Genomic DNA, 17,464 nt, shown 5'->3' with positions numbered 1-17,464 from the left:
GGCTCACGCCTGTCATCCCAGCACTTTGGGAGGCCAAGGTGGGCAGATCACCTGAGGTCAGGAGTTCAAGACCAGCCTGGCCAACATGGTGAAATCCCGTCCCTATTAAAAATATAAAAATTAGCCAGGTGTGGTGGCAGGCGCACCTGTAGTCGCAGCTACTCAGATATGCTGAGGCAGAAGAATCACTTGAACCCAGGAGGCAGAGGTTGCAGTGAGCCAAGATCACACCACTGCACTCCAGCCTGGGCAACAGGGCAAGACTCTGTTTCAAAAAAAAAGTTTCAAAATAGATAATTCTTGACATTTTAAATTCATTTCCCAGGACTCAGACAATGTGCTTGCCTGGCTTTTCTTCTATTTCCAATTCAGCTCTTGACCTAGATTTCTTTATCTAGTGCAGTTGAATCTCTTTCACCCTCTCCCAGTGGTCCCCCTACACCCCATCCTACCAGCTACCCCATTCAGGCCTTACTACCCATCGCCTGGGCTATTTCTACAGCCCCCAGAGTCATCCTTCCTAATCCACACTCCTCTCCTGCCACCACCACACCCATTCTTTCTGGACTCGCTTCCAGGTTAAACTCCCTGAAACAACGCGTGTGAACATGGTGTGCCCTGCTGTAAGACTTTAGTAGCTTCCTGCTGCTCAGTGGTCTGATTCCAACCTCATTTCCCCTTCACAGACTGCACTCCAGGCTCTAACTATATTTCCTCTTCACAGGTGGTACTGCAGTGGAAAGAGATTGAGCGCTCTTCTCCATACTTGCATTGGCATTTCCTGCTTTTGTACCTGCCATGCTCCCTCCTGCGTTCCTATCCCCCAATATTCACTTCTCTAAAGCCACTCTTGATCCTCCCCTCATTTCTCACTCCCACCAGCTGCACTTTTCTTCTCTGAAACTCCTACAGCCCTTTATCTCTAACTTTTAAAGTATCAAGGGCCAAGGTGCAGTGGCTCATGCCTGTAATCCCAGCACTTTGGGAGGCCAACATGGGTGAATCACCTGAGGTCGCGAGTTCGAGACCAGCCTGGCCAACATGGTAAAAATGCATCTCTACTCAAAATACAAAAATTAGCCGGGCGTGGTGGTGCACACCTGTAATCCCAGCTACTCGGGAGGCTGAGGCAAGAGAATCACTTGAACCCAGGAGGTGGAGGTTGCAGTGAGCCAAGATTGCACCACTGCACTCTAGCCTGGGTGACAGAGCAAGACTCCATCTCAAAATAATAATAATAATAATAATAATAATAATAATAATAATAATGTGTCAAGGGCAATACCATGGACAAGATGATCTGAAAAACTTTCCTACTACAAAACACTTAGGAATGCTAGATCAGCTATAATAAACTTTTAAATAAACTTTTTAACTGCATGACAGATCATGTAAGAGAGGAAAAGAAATCACTAGGGCCCTCAAACAGGGAGTTGAAAACCGGGATGGGGAGCAGCTGACCTGATGCAGCTGTGGCCCAAAGTAGAGGGGTGGGTAGGGAAGACATCATTTGAAACTCAGTGAACCAGAGACTTGGGCATTAGGGCCAGGTAGGAACAGGAGACAAGCTCCGTCACAGAACTGAGACCCCCGACCACAAGGACTTCTGTGAAATGGTGGATCAGGAAAAAAAAAAACAACAACATGCAGCCATCCACACAGAAGATGACAAAGACAGTTCATCCCAGTTCTGGGTGAGGAATTGGATTCTGGGTGAGGAGAAAAGGTCTCCATAACATAAATTCATAACAACACATCTGCCTTCACTGGGTTTAAGTCCAAATCAATGGTATACATGTGGTCCAGGTGGCCCAAAGCTAAGAAATTTATACAAAAAGAAATCCTGGATTCTGAGTGGCCATAACAAAATAAAATATTTCCAGAAGGACACATCTTGAACCTAGGCCACAGATAACCATGTCCTGAAGATGAGTTTACAATACAAAATTGTAAGAATGCCCCTGTGACTGAGAACCAGCAGAAACAACAAGAGCAGGAGTAGACCCCAAGAGTATCAGATAACCAACCAGTCAGACACAGGCCAAAACAGAAATGGGGAAAGACGAAAGCACTAGGACAAAAAATAGAGACCTGTATAATGTTTTACAAGTACCAAATATGCCTGGGCACAGTGGCTCATGTCTGTAATCCCAGAACTTTGGGAGGCCAAGGCGAGAGGCTTATTTGAGCCCAGGAGTTCAAGACCAGCCTGGGCAACATACTGAGACTTCGTCTAACAAAAAAAAAATTTTTTTTCATTAGGCAGGCATGGTGGTACATGCCTGTGGTCCCAGCTACTCAGGAGGCCGAGGTAGGAGGATTGCTTGAGCCCAGGAGGTGGAAGTTGCAGTGAGCCAAGATTGCCCCACTGCCCTCTAGCTTGGGTGACAGAGCGAGACCCTGTCTCAAAAAAACAAAAAACAAAAAACTGTGAATACAGTAAGATACACAATTGTTACACAACGTCCCTCATGTTGCCTTTTCACCTAATTCGCTCCAGTCCCCATCCCATCCTCACCCTTGGCAACCACAAATCTGTTCTCCATTTCTATAATTGTGTCCTTTCCCGAAATGCATGTAAATGGAATCACACAGTATGTAATCTTTTAGGATTGGCTTTATTCAATCAGCATAATTCCCTGGAGATTCACGTATATTGTGGGTATCAATAGTTGTAGTTCCTTTTTATTGCTGAGTAGCTGAGATGCTTTATTTGTTTAAAAAAAAGTACAAAGGAAACATGGCAAAAATGTTAAAGCTAGGAGGTAAGTACATGGGTATTTGTTGTTTTGTGCTTTGTTATTTTCTGGATGGTTAAAATACTTCATAATATTTAAAATGGCACAGATCCTGTGTAACCTTATATTCAGGGTGCTCATTTTCCCGGCTAGACACTAAGCTCTTGGAGGCAAGATGAGCACCTATTCATCTTGGATTCTCCTCTGTGCCTCACTGCCAGTGATTAACACTATTTGCTACATAAAAGGTTCCTGTGGCTGTATTAGTAGTTGTTGAAGTTTCTGTCTTAGGCCGAAAGCATTGTCCCATGGATTGGAGAGTACATAAATGGGTGTTTGGGGAGGGTAGGGATGTACAGAGGGCAAAGGCCCAGAAAGATCCTGGAACAAATCTGTCTGATGCACAGCTCTATTCTAGCTCCTGAACACACCCCGTGATCTGCTGATTTGTCCCTGGCCTGAACTGCAACTTTCACTACCTGTGCAGCTTCTCTAGAAAGATCCCCATAGAATTTCAGGAAAGCTATTCAGGTGCCACAACTCAAAACTGTTGCTAAATAAATAAAATTATGAGAAATACTTTACAGAGAACTACTAAAGACTTAAAATAGCATTAATCTGCACTTAGGTTAATTGTAGTCTAGACCTCCTAGCAGGCCTGGCCAAACCTCTCTGTAGCAGCATGTGTTATCCCTTAGATTATAGCCTGTGTGATGGAAAAAACCACATTGTTATTTCTTTAAAAACATCATACCCTTATTTGATCATTACACATTGTATACAGGTATCAAAATACCACGTATACTCCCCAACTATTATATATCCATTTAAAATAGCATGAAAAATAAACTAATAATTGTTTAAAGGAAAAATATCTATATTATTCAGCAATAAAAGAAATGAAGTACAATCGACCCTTGAACAGCATGGGTTTGACTGCATGGATCCACTTACACACAGAATTTCTCCTGCCTCTGCCAACCCTGAGACAGCAAGGCCGACCCCTCCTCCTCCTCAACCTACTCAACACAAAGCCCACAAGGATGAAAACCTTTATGATGATGCACTTCCACTTAGTCAATAGTAAACATATTTTCTCTTCTCCATGATTTTTTTAAATAACATTTTCTTTTCTCTAGCTTACTTTAAGAATATAGTATATAATACAGATAACATATAAAATATGTGTGAATCAACTGTTTATATTGTCAGTAAGGCTTCCAGTGAACAGTGGGCCATCAGTAGTTAAGTTTTTGGTGAGTCAGAAGTTATAGGTGGATTTGCCACTGCACAGGTTGGTGCCCCAACCCCCATGTTGCTCAAGGATCAACTGTATCGATATGTCCTACAACATAAATGAATCTTAAAAACATTATGCTTAGTGAAAAAAGGCAATCACAAAGGGCCAAGTATTTTATTATTGCATTTATACGAAATGACCAGAATAAGCAAATCTATAGAAACAGATAGAAAGATTGGCAGTTGCCTAAGGCTGAGGGGATGGAGAATTGGGAGTTGGGAGCTGAAGGGTGCAAGGTTTTCTGGGGAAATGATGAAAATGTTCTAAATTGATTGTGGAGATGGTTGCACAAGTCTGTGAATATACTAGAAACCATTGATTTGTACATTTGATTTAAATGGGCAAATTATATGATATGAATTATAGCTCAATAAAGCTGTTACTAAAACAATTTTATAGAATATCAAATGCTGGCAAGAATGTGGAGAAATTGGATCTCTCATACACTGCTGGTGAAAATATAAAATGCCTGGGTACAGTGGCTCACGCCTGTAATCCCAGCACTTTGGAAGGCTGAGGCGGGTGGATCCCCTGAGGTCAGCAGTTCGAGACCAGCCTGACCAACATGGCAAAACTCCATCTCTACTAAAAATATAAAAATTAGCCAGGCTTGGTGGTGGGCGCCTGTAATCCCAGCTACTTGGGAGGCTGAGGCAGAAGAATTGCTTGAACCCGGGAGGCAGGGGTTGTGGTAAGCTGAGATTGTGCCACTACACTCCAGCCTGGATGACAGAGCGAGACTCCACCTCAAAAAAACAAAAACAAAAACAAACAAACAAAAAAACCAAGAAAATGTAAAATGGTACAGCCACTCTGGAAAACAGTTTGTCAGTTTCTTCAAAAATAAAACATACATTTTCTGTACAACTCAGCAATTGCACGTCTGGACATCTAACCCACAGCAAGAGAACTTATGTACAAAAACCTGTATGTAAGTGTTCATAGAAACTTTATTTGTAATTTTCAAAAACTGGAAACAACCAAAATTTCATTTAATAGATGATGGTTAAACAAACAGTGGTACATGCATGCCACTGAATACTCAGAAATGAAAAGGAACGAACTGCTGATACAACAACAACTTGGATGGCTCTAGAGGGCATGATGCTATGTGAAAAAAAGCCAATCTTTAAAGGTCACATACTGTGTGATTCCATTTAGTAACAAAGAAAATTGTATAGATAGAGAACAGATTCGTGGCTGTCTGGTTAGAGATGCTGATGGACAGCAGGTGGGTGTGAGTATAAAAGAACAGCAACAGAGAGAACTTTGTGGTGACAGTGCTATTGCCTACAACAGAATATTCTGTAATTTAATTTGAGGTGGTGATTACACAAATCTACACATGATAAAATGGAATAGAACAATCAAACACAAACACACATATTATACCAATGCCCATTTCCTGGTTTTGATGTTGTGCTATATTTAAATAAGATGTAACCATTGGGGAAATATGGGTGAACAGTATGAACAGTACAGAGGACCTCCCTGTGCTATTGTTGCAACCTCACCTTGATCTAGAATTATTTCAAAATAAAAATTTAAAAGCAAAATATTATACAGATGCTCTTCAACTTACAATGAGGTTATGTCCTGATAAACCCATTATAAGTTGAAAATTATATAAGTAAAAAATGCATAGAATATACCTGACGCCTCGTGAACATCATAGCTTAGCCTAGATTACTTCAAACGTGCTTAGAACACTTATGTTAGCCTACAGTTGCCCAAAATCATCTAATACAAAAATCTGTTTTATAACAAAGTGTTCAATATCTAGAGTAATTAATTGAATACAGTATTGAAAGTGAAACATAGAATAGTTGCATGGGTACTCAAAGTACGGTTTCTATTGAATGTGTATCACTTTTGCACCATTTTACAGTCAAAAATTCATAAAGTTGAATCATCATAAGTCGGGGACTGTCTGTATAGCTTAAGTTATCCAATATCTTAGAAATAGTCTCAGGACAAATGCAGCTTAAAAGCCTGGGAGAAGCCAGGCAAGTGGTCTCACAACTATCATCCCAGCTACTCAGGAAGCTGAGGAGGGAGGATCACTTGAGTCCAGGAGTTCAAGGCTGCAATGAGCTATGAAGCCACTACTGCACTCCAGCCTGGGCAACAGAGAGAGACCCCATCTCTTAAAAATAAGACAAAGGCGGCCGGGCGCGGTGGCTCAAGCCTGTAATCCCAGCACTTTGGGAGGCCGAGACGGGTGGATCACGAGGTCAGGAGATCGAGACCATCCTGGCTAACACGGTGAAACCCCGTCTCTACTAAGAAATACAAAAAAGTAGCCGGGCGAGGTGGCGGGCGCCTGTAGTCCCAGCTACTCGGGAGGCTGAGGCCGGAGAATGGCGTGAACCCAGGAGGCGGAGCTTGCAGTGAGCTGAGATCCGGCCACTGCACTCTAGCCTGGGCGACAGAGCGAGACTCCGTCTCAAAAAAAAAAAAAAAAAAGACAAAGGCTGGCCGAGCACGGCGGCTCACGCCTGTAATCCTCACACTTTGGGAGGCCAAGGTGGGGGGATTGACTGAGCTCAGGAGTTTGAGACCAGCCTGGGCAGATGCAGTAGCTTGCTGAAGAAGTATTAACTCTAGAACATTCAACTTTTTTTTTTTTTTTTGACATGGAATACAAAGGTCCTAGCTCCTCAGGAGGCTGAGGCGAGAGGATTGTTTTGAGCCCAGGAGGTTGAGGCCACAGAGAGCCATGCACGGCATGGCCATGATTGTGCCACTGCAGCCTGGGCATCAGAGAGAGACACTGTCTCAAAAAAGAAAAAAAGAACTAAAAGAGGTCTTCTGTACCATTCACCCATGTTTCCCCAGTGGTTACATCTTATTTAAATATAGCACAACATCAAAACCAGGAAATGCGCATTGGTATAACACATGTTTGTGTTTGATTGTTCTATTCCATTTTATTACGTGTAGATTTGTGTAGCCACCACCTCAGTTAAATTACAGAACACAACCATAACCCCAAAACTTTGGGAGGACGAAGCAGGAGGATCACTTTAGCTCAGAAGTTTGAGATCATACTGGGCAACATGGAGAAACCCCACCTCTATAAAAAACACAAAAAAAAATTAGCCGGGTATGGTGGTACACATCTGTAGTCCCAGCTACTCTGGAGTCTGAGGTTGGAGCCATTCTCCACCTGGGAGGCAGAGGTTGCAGTAAGCCAAGAGCCAAGATAACACCACTGCACTCCAGCCTGGGCAACAAGAATAAAATAGCCAGGCCAGACGTGGTGCCTCACACCTGTAATCCCAACACTTTGGGAGGCCAAGGTGGGTGGATCTTGAGGTCAGGAGTTTGAGACCAGCCTGACCAACATGGTGAAACCCCATCTCTACTAAAAATACAAAAATTAGCCAGGCATGGTGGTGTAATCCCAGCTACTCAGGGGGCTGAGGTAGGAGAATTACTTGAACCTGGGAGGTGGAGATTGCTGTGAGCGAAGATTGTGTCACTGCACTCCAGCCTGGGCTACAGGCTCAAAAAAAAAAAAAAAAAAAGTTGAATGATCTGCAGTTAATACTTCTGCAGCAAGCTGCTGCTTCTGACTCTAGAATAGAATAAAACTGAGTTAATTCTCTTCTCTCTCTTCTGTTCACACTGGCACAGAGGGATTTGGGCATTCACACATTCATTCAACAAGTATTTGGAGCAGCTACTACATGACAAGCATTTTGCAGGATTCCAGAAATACAAAGATCAGGAAAAAGTGGGTCTACAATTAGGATACGGTATTTAAAATATCTGGTTATTTGTTCCAGGTTTCACTCCACTAAAAGCAGAGAAACTATTTAAATTAAAACATGACGTAGGTTGGGCACAGTGGATCACACCTGTAATCCCAACAGTTTGTGAGGCTAAGGTGGGAGGACTGCTTGAGCTCAGGAGGTGGAGACCAGCCTGGGAAACACAGTGAGACCCCACCTCCACTAAAAAAAAAAAAAAATTAAATTAGCCAGGCGGCCGGGCGTGGTGGCTCACACCTGTAATCCCAGCACTTTGGGAGGCCAAGACGGGAGGATCACCCAAGGTCAGGAGTTCGAGACTAGCCTGGCCAACATGGTGAAACTCTGTCTCTACTAAAAATACAAAAATTAGTCGGGCGTGATGGTGAGTTCCTGTAATCCCAGCTACTTGGGAGGCTGAAGTAGGAGAATCACTTGAACCTGGGAGGTAGAGGTTGCAGCGAGCTGAGATCTCGCCACTGCACTCCAGCCTGGGCAGCAAGAGGGAAACTCTGTCTCAAAAAAAAAGAAAAAGAAAATCAGCCAGGCATGGTGGTGCATGCCTGTAGTCCCAGCTACTTGGGATGCTGAGGTGGGAAGATCGCTTAAACTCCAGAAGTTGAGGCTATGGTGGGCAGTGATCATACCATTGCGCTCCAGCCTGGACAACAGAGTGAGACCCTGTCTTATAAATTAATTAATTAATTAATTAATAAAACATTATATGTCAATTAAAAACATAATAAAACTTTTAAAAAATGATATGGACATCCTGATTATTTAATCCCTTTCAAGAGAGAAGAAGTAACAAGAGGAAACGATGCTCCAAACCTTTTTTTTTAAGAGACAGGATCTCACTCTGTCACCCAGGGCTGGAGTACAGTGATGCAATCCTGGGCTCAAGCAATCCTCCCACGTAGCTGGGACTACAGACATGTGCCACCATGCCCAGCTAATTTTCTAATTTTTTGTAGAGACAGGGTCTCACTTGTTTCCGAGGCTGGTCTCTTCCTAGACTCAAGTGATCCTCTCCTCTTGGCCTCCCAATGCACTGGGATAACAGGCATGAGCCACTGAGCCTGGCCTAGTTTTGACCAATTGGAGGAACTGAATGGAAAAATGGAACTAAGCAGATCGCTGGAGAAAGTGAAACTATCATTTAAAAGTTCTTTCAGAAGATAAAATGTCAGGGCAGGGAAAGTTGAGGATCCATCAGCTGCCTACCCAAGGCTTTAAAGGGGAGCCATTTTATATTTAAAAAAAAAATTTTTTTTTTCTTTCCCTTTCTTACTCCCGGGAGGAGCCAATTTAAACATTTAAGGAAGGGGAAAAAAAGGAAAACCATCTGGTCTCAGACTCCAGAAATGATTCATAGAAAGCTGTCAAAGGTGAAGTTCAGACATCATGAGAACAAAGGACCTTGTTGAAGAATAAAGGGGCCAGGCATGGTGGCTCATGCCCATAATCCCAGCACTTTGGAAGGTCAGGCGGGCAGATCACATGAGGCCAGGAGTTCAAGACCAGCTTGGCCAACATGGCAAAACCCCATCTCTACTAAAAAATACAAAAACTTAGCCAGGCATGGTAGTACACACCTGTAATCTCAGCTACTTGGGTGGCTGAGACACAAGAATTGCTTGAAGTTTGGACGCAGAGGTTGCTGTGAGCTGAGATCACGCCATTGCACTCCGGTCTGGGTGACAGAGCAAGACTCTGTCTCAAAAAACAAACAAACGACAACTGCAAACAACAACAACAACAACAACAACAAAACAAAACAGGCCGGGCGTGGTGGCTCACGCCTGTAATCCCAGCACTTTGGGAGGCCAAGGCGGGTGGATCACAGGGTCAGGAGTTCAAGACCAGCCTGACCAACATGGTGAAACCCTGTCTCTACTAACAATATAAAAAAATTAGCCGGGCATGGTGGCACACGCCTGTAATCCCAGCTACTCAGGAGGCTGAGGCAGGAGAATCGCTTGAACCCAGGAGGCAGAGGTTGCAGTGAGCGAGATCATGTCGCTGCATTCCAGCCTGGGCGACAGAGTGAGACTCTGTCTCCAAAAAAATAAATAAATAAATAAAGGGAGGGAACACCTACAGAAACAAGAATGTGCACATAGGGACCCTGGCTACTAAGTGTGGTTTATAAAGATAGAAATCATAGTCAGAAGGGAGGATCCTGTACAAAGAGCTTCCAGAACTCTAAAACCCCCGAAAGAGCTGGAATCAACAAAATTGAAGGATAACTTCTGAAGTCCCATCCCTACTATCACTGCCAAGCATATTTTAAGACTGATGTTCAGAAAAAGTAAGAGAGACGCACATTATTTGGTGGCAGTGTTTTCCTCTTCTTAGTCCTAAAGATTGAGTGTGAGAGGTACGGTGAAGGTTAGGAGCCCAGGCCCTGGAGCCAGAAAAACCTCATTTCAAATGCTGATTCTGCAATTCATTAGCTGGCTTTCCTAGGATTTTTACATAACCTTTCTTACTGGGTTGTTATAAGATTTCTTAAGATAATTCAAGTAAAATATTTAATAGAGTGCTTGATACATGGTAAACTCTCAATTATAGCAGCCATGGTTTTGTGCTTCTATTACTGGAAAGGGTAGCATTACCATTGATCAGATGTATGAAGTTGTCTAAAGAACGTGGCTGATCTAGATGCATAATATTTAAGCAGGTGCCATGAACAGCTAATCGTCATAATAAGAACTATATATCAGAGCCTTACTGAGAATAACGCTAATACCATAGAAATAGAACTGAGAGACTGAGAGAGAGACTGAAATGATGGCATGATTCATTTCAGCCATGATAGAGACAGATTCCCTCTTTCATATGAGCCAATACATTTTTATTCCTCATCCTCCTTTTGCCTAAGCCACTCTGAGCTGGATTTCTGCCACTTGATTAAAACAAACAGTTCATTAGCCCTTAGAAAGGGAAACAGAGATCACTTGGAGTCAGCACAGGTTAATTTAATAAACACTGGTCATGCCAGAGTTTCCTCATTCTCTTACTGACAGTCAACTAGATCAGTAGATCAAAGGAATGCTGTAGTCCAGTGTATCTGATCCAGGAAGGTGTTGTCAGTCTCTTGTGACATACTTATACATATGGAATAAGAGGGAGTGGTGGAGGCTGGCGTAGAGGGCAGAGACAGGACAGTAATAAGGACTAAAATCTGATAAAACTACTAAATTCAAAGAGTGTTGATCAGTGTCCACCTCTGGGCTCTGTTTTGTTTTATTAAAGGTGTCTACTAATTTGTTCTTTCCATCTCTGAGACCATCTGGGTCTAAACCTCCACCACCTTTCTCCTGGACTGGTACAACAGCTTCCTGACTGGACACACAGCATCAGAGTGGAGTGGTCTTTCAAAAACATAAAATTGGGCCGGGCATGGTGGATCACACCTGTAATCCCGGCACTTTGGGAGGCCGAGGTGGGCAGATCACCTGAGGTCCGGAGTTTGAGACCAACCTGGCCAACACTGGCAAAAACCCATCTCTACTGAAGATTAAAGAAAAAAATTAGCCAGGCATGGTGGTGCATGCCTATAGTCCCAGTTCAGGAGGCTGAGGCAGGAGAATCACTTGAACCTGGGAGGCGGAAGTTGTAGTGAGCTGAGATAGTGCCACTGCACAGCCTGAGCAACAGAGCCTGAGCAACTCCATTTCAAAAACAAAAACAAAAAACAAAAAAACATAAAATTGGTCACTTTACTTCTTTGCTTGAAACCCAGACAAGTCTACCCCTGACTTCCATCATCCTTCAAAGAACCACTCCTTTCCCGTGATAATTGTTTTGTTTATTCTATTTGTTTTATTACTCAGAGTTTCATTCAATATAATGTAAACTCCATGAGGGCAGGGATCATGTGTCTATTATTCATCAGTGCATTACCTAGTGTTTACTCTAGATCTAGCATATAGTTGGTGCTCAATTAATTGAATTAATGAATGAATGACATGGGCAAACACTGGCAGAATAAAGATCAAATTGTCAATGACATTGTTGCAACTGGAGTTAGACTGATACGATCGTACATGACTCTTGGTTCTTCTTGCAAGCCATCAAAAAGTTTGAGGTCAGGTATGGAGTATCAACTCCCTTTAAATTTTATATAAAATGAAAAATACAGGCCAGGCACAGTGGCTCACACTTGTAATTCCAGCACTTTGGAAGGCCAAGGCAAGCAGATCACTTGAGGTCAGGAGTTCGAGACCAGCCAGGTCAACATGGTGAAACCCTGTCTCTACTAAAAATACAAAAATTAGCTGGGCATAGTGGCACACGCCTGTAACCCCAGCTACTTGGGAGGCTGAGGCAGGAGACTCGCTAGAACCCATGGGGTGGAGGTTGTAGTGAGCCGAGATCACGCCACTGCACTCCAGCCTGGGCAACAGAGCAAGACTCCATCTCTAAATAAATAAATAAATAATACAGTATGCACTATGTGGTAGTACACACTGTGGTGTTTTTTGCCTGGGGCTTCTTTCTCTCAGAAAAATTATTTTGAGAACCATTCATATGGAAGCATGTATCAATACATCATTACTTTCCATTGCTTAGCAAAATTCTGTTATATGGATATACCACAATTTGTCTCTTCATACACTGAATAAACAACTGTTTCCTGTTTCACTACTACAATAAAGCTGGACCTAGGAGTGAAGTTTCTGGATAACATGATAAGTGTATATTTAACTTTATAAGTTAAGCCTGTATTTAAGGTCTTTTTTAAAGTGGTTATACCATTTTACATTGCAACCAGTGGTATATAAGAGTTCCAGTTCCTCTACCTTCTGGTCAACATTTGGTAGAGCCAATCTTTTCACTGTATCCATCCTAATAGCTATGAAGTGATATTTCACTGTGGTTTTAACGTGCATTTCCCTAATGAGTAATGATCTTGAGTATCTTTTCAAGTGGTTATTTGCCACCCATATATATTCTTTGGACAACATTTTAAAAAAATTGTTTAAATAATGAAAGAGGCTCTTGCTCATTATATATCTAGGTAAACAATATAGAAACATGTAAAGAAGACCAGGCATGGTGGCTCATGCCTGTAATCCCAGCACTTTGGGAGGCCAAGGCAGGCAGATCACCTGAGATCAGGAGTTCAAGACCAGCCTGGCCAAAATGGTGAAACCCTGTCTCTACTAAAAATGCAAAAATTAGCCAGATGTGGTGGCACATGCCTGTAATCCCAGCTACAATCCCAGCTACTCAGGAGGCTGAGGCAGGAGAATCATTTGAACCCAGGAAGTGGAGGTTATTACGAGCAGAGATCATGCCATTGCACTCCAGTCTGCGCAACAGAGCAAGACTCCATCTCAAAAAAAAAAAAAAAAAAAAAAAAAAAAAAGAAAAAGAAACATATAAAGAAGAGTTCATAGTCAAATTAGAAAAAACATTCTAATATTTTAGAAACTACTGTGAAACAAAATAGAGCCACAGAGCCAAGAAGGGAAGGAATTTTCCAAGTCACTGTGCTTACAGAAAAGGACTTCTCTGTGTTGAGAAATAAATGATTGCAATTGAGGCGGAAAGAGAGCAACAGACATCCCCTTGCCCCATACACATTCTCTCTCTCTCCTGTATTTATAAAGGAAAACCTCCCCTTTATAAATACATGGAGAGGACATGTGTCTTAACTCAAATCAAACAGCAACTATTTGTCCTTAGCCTTATTTCCCCAGCTCTGTTTGGAAGGTCTAAAAAGTTCTTCCAAAAGAGGAGGGAGACAACACAGTATCTTTTTTAAAGCAGTCATTTTTATAGATAAGTGGGCCTGCCCAGGCTCTGTCATCACAAGTTTGGATCCATAGATTTAAAGTTCTCGAGCCTTCCAGTATTAGGGAATTAAGAAAATAATAACAATTATTTGAATTATAAAATTATCTGGGTGCAGTGGCTTGCACCTGTAATCCCAGCACTTTGGGAGGCTGAGGTGGGAGGATCATTGGCATCTAGGAGTTCATGACCAGCGTGGGCAATATAGCAAGACCCGGTGTCTACAAAATGTAAAAAATTAGCCAGGTATGGTGGCATATGCCTGTAGTCCCAGCTACTCAGAAGGCTGAGGCAGAAGGATTGCTTGAACCTGGGCGGTTGAGGCTGCAGTGAGCTGTGACTGCACCACTGCACTCAGCCTGGGTGACAGAGCAAGGAGGCCCTGTCTCGAAATAAACAAATAAATAAACAAATTATTTAGCCTATCAATAAACAAGCAATAGGCTTTGGACCGTCAAGCTCTACAAAGGCCATTTTGCTTCTGTTACAGCACACGAAAACACATTCCCTACCTCATTAGTTAAATAAAAAGCCATTTATTTGATCTAGGGCAGAATCAACCAAGGCACTGTTTACCACAGTGATCTGCTGATCCAAGAGGGATGTGAGCCAACTGCCAGCAACTCCTATTCCCTGGCAGAAATTCAGCTGAGGCTCTATTGCTGGGCAAGGGTGGGTGCTGCTCAGGTCCCAGTTTACGTCCTCTTTCTTCTCATTTAAAAACAAACTCTATAGGCCAGGCACTGTGGCTCACGCCTGTAATCCCAGCACTTTGGGAGGCCAAGGTGGGTGGATTGCCTGAGCTCAGGAGTTTGCAACCAGCCAGGGCAACACGGTGAAATCTCGTCTCTACTAAAATACAAAAAATTAACCAGGCGTAGTGGCGTGTGCCTGTAGTCCCAGCTACTTGGGAGGCTGAGGCAGGAGAACTGCTTGAACCTGGGAGGTGGAGTTTGCAGTGAGCCAAGATCATGCCATTGCACTCCAGCCTGGGAGACAGAGCGAGACTCCGTCTAAAAACAAAACAAAACAAAACAAAACAAAACTCTATAGGTGTTGACCCCATTCAAAAGAGGCAAGTGAAGCCCAATAAACACTCCTTGTTACAGTATCTGGTAGTTTCTACTTTCAGCTTTTGACTTGGAGTCAAATATTGAGGGTAGTGTCTTGCCGCACCCTTATTTAGGATACCATCACGAAGGTATGTGGTGTGGTCTACAAGTCATAATAGGGCTGACTTTACTTTTTCATGTTTATAATTTTTTTAATTGTATTTTATTTCAGATACAATCCAATTTCTTCCAGGTCATCACCCTTTCCTAACTAGCACAGTTTTGATTCACTGGGTTTTGTGTGTCATCACTTTTTAAAAAATTAATGCATAATAATAATAACAGATGTACATAGTTTCAGGGTACCTGTGATACTTTAATATATTTATAAAGATCAAATCAGTGTACTTGGGATAGCTATCACTTTAAATATTTGTCTTTTCTTTATGCTAGAACCATTCAAATTATTCTCTTCTAGCTATTTTGAAATATACAACAGATTATTGTAAACTATAGTCACCCCATAATCTTCAGCACTTTTATTGAGCATATATTATGTCAGGCACTGGCCTTTACGTTCATTCTTAAGTCTGACAGTAACCTGGAGGATGAAGCAGATACTCTTATCCCCAGTCTACACATAAAACTGTGCCTTGAAGAGGTTAAACTTTGCTTCCTGGATCACACAGCTAGCTGTCTGGACGCACGGCAAGTACTCCTCCACCAGCTGCCTCCCTTCAAAGGAGCAAAGAAAGTGCTCTGAAACCACCGTGCCTGGGTGCCAGCCTGCAGGAATTCATGTCAAATCTCAAACTGCGTACAAGGCCTTCTGTGAACCCTTCTACGGGGAGTGGACACAGATCTCTAAGGGGTCAGGGACCCCCAGAAGGTTAAGAACCAGTGCCTGGGCAGGCTGTCCGCTTCCCCACTGTAAGTTTCTGGCGTTCAGAAGCCGGACGTTCTGACTTCTAGTCCCAGCTTTGTCACCACTTTTCTGAGGGACCTTAGCCAAGTCACCTCACCTATGGATCACGGATTTCTGTTCTCTTTTTTCCTGGCCTTGACTGTCTATTCAAAATTATATTTTGCTTGGCAAGGATTCTTTACCATTGTTTGTATTTTTCCATTGTTACAGTGTATGCATTCTTACTGAAAGCTGTCTCAAATCCCGCACGGAAGAAGGCAAAGAGAAACAGGAACAAAGAATAATAATGTTTTTCCTGGCCAGCTTACCTCCCTGGGCCTCAGTTTCCCACCTGTAAAACGACTAAGGTAGGCCACATGGACCAGGTGGCTTACATTCCCATAAGGCTCAAGACACAAAGCTAGTTACCAAGCAAGTTGGGACCCAGGAGGTCGTCGCATCCTGCCTTTCTCTGACCCACCTCTCTTTTCTGATCCTACCAGCAGCTGTTTCCTGCACCCCTCCCCGGCCCCATCCTGCTTGACCAGGCCCCAGTCGCCCGGCGGACTCACCCGCGCGCGCAAGGTGCCTGCCGGCGCTCACGCACGGAGCTTGGCCGCCCGGGAGACAGCGCAGCTGGGGCGGGAGAGGTGCGTCGCCCAGCTCCCCGCACCCGCGCCGCTCCGCGCGGCTCTGCCCACCGAGGGCGCTGGCGGGCGCAGCTATGCCCACACTGCTGCCTGCGTGCGTGCGCCGCGAGGGGGTGGCTGGTCCCCAGCCTTTGTTAATTGTCTTTCTGGAGCCAGGTTGTTTTCTGTTCGCTGCTCCCGGAGTCAGTCCCGGCCGGCTCGGAACCGTGCCCTGGCTGGCAGCGAACCCGAAGATTGCAGGCGGAGTTTAGCTACGTGCCGGCACCCAACCTCCCGCGGCCTCTCGTTAAGCCACCTTCTCCGCTGACCCGTCATCCCGAAAACAGGAGCCGGCATTTAGGCCACCCGGTGGGAATGCTGACGCCGATATTATTGGATACCTGTGCTCCTGCCGGAATCACCGAACTTTAGGGCTGGGCCTCGATTTAATTCTGAGTGTTGGCTGCCGAGGAGCCCTTGGTTCGTGCCCCAGCTCTCCTGGGAGCCCTGCACAACCTTAGCCAGGTCGGCCAGTCTCTTCCATGACATGACGGTGTTGGTCCGTTCTTTCACTCTACTGGGAGCAAGACACTGTTCTGGGCACAGAGAACTCAACAGTTAACACGATAGACAAAGTCCTGGCCTTGGGCTCTTGTCCTAGACACTAAATCCACCATTGAAAGTGATAGTTGCTATGAAACACATGTAAACTTTCATATCGGGGCAACCAAACCTTGTTTGTAGCGTCAGGAATGGACTAGATTAGCTTTTCTCATTCTGCCAGTTCTTTTATTCTTATTTTCATTTTTAGGGCTTAATTTAGGGCTTATTATTTATTATTACTGCTGGTAGTAGTCGTATTGCTTGCTAAGGGCCAGGCACTATACTAAATGTTCTACTTGTACTGTCTCAATTATCTCATTCACAACTTCTCCAAGAGATGAGTATCATTATTATCCTCATTTTCAAGAGAGAGAAACTTGAGCTACAGAGGTGAAAATAACTTGCCCATGACACACAACTACTAAGTGACAGGGCCCGTATTCGAATTCAGACTACCTGAGGGTTCAGGGTGCTTAACCACCACTCTACACCCATAAAACATGAAAACAAGAATAGTGTCTTCTCTTGAATGTGACAGATGAGGGCAACTGAAGGGGAGAGGGGTGGTTTAGCTTGCAGAAGAGAAAAACCAAAGGTGCCGGGCACGGTGACTCACGGCTGTAATCCCAGGACTTTGAGAAGCTGAGGTGGGCAGATCACGAGGTCAAGAGATCGAGA

At 43.7% G+C, this 17,464-nt stretch overlaps 1 protein-coding gene across 1 annotated transcript in view; it reads right to left on the bottom strand.

Annotated features, from left to right (window-relative positions):
• ARHGEF37 (Rho guanine nucleotide exchange factor 37) overlaps positions 1-17,033 on the bottom strand; it is a 54,635-nt gene extending 37,602 nt beyond the window's left edge. The window contains exon 1 of the mRNA XM_003900346.5: positions 16,127-17,033. The gene's annotated coding sequence lies outside the window, so the exon portion shown is untranslated. The remainder of the gene's footprint in view (positions 1-16,126) is intronic.
• Positions 17,034-17,464: the final 431 nt, after the last annotated feature.

Source organism: Papio anubis, chromosome 5 (genome assembly GCF_008728515.1).
Source record: "Papio anubis isolate 15944 chromosome 5, Panubis1.0, whole genome shotgun sequence".
NCBI lineage: Eukaryota > Metazoa > Chordata > Mammalia > Primates > Cercopithecidae > Papio > Papio anubis.
This window is presented reverse-complemented; position numbering and strand designations above follow the sequence as displayed.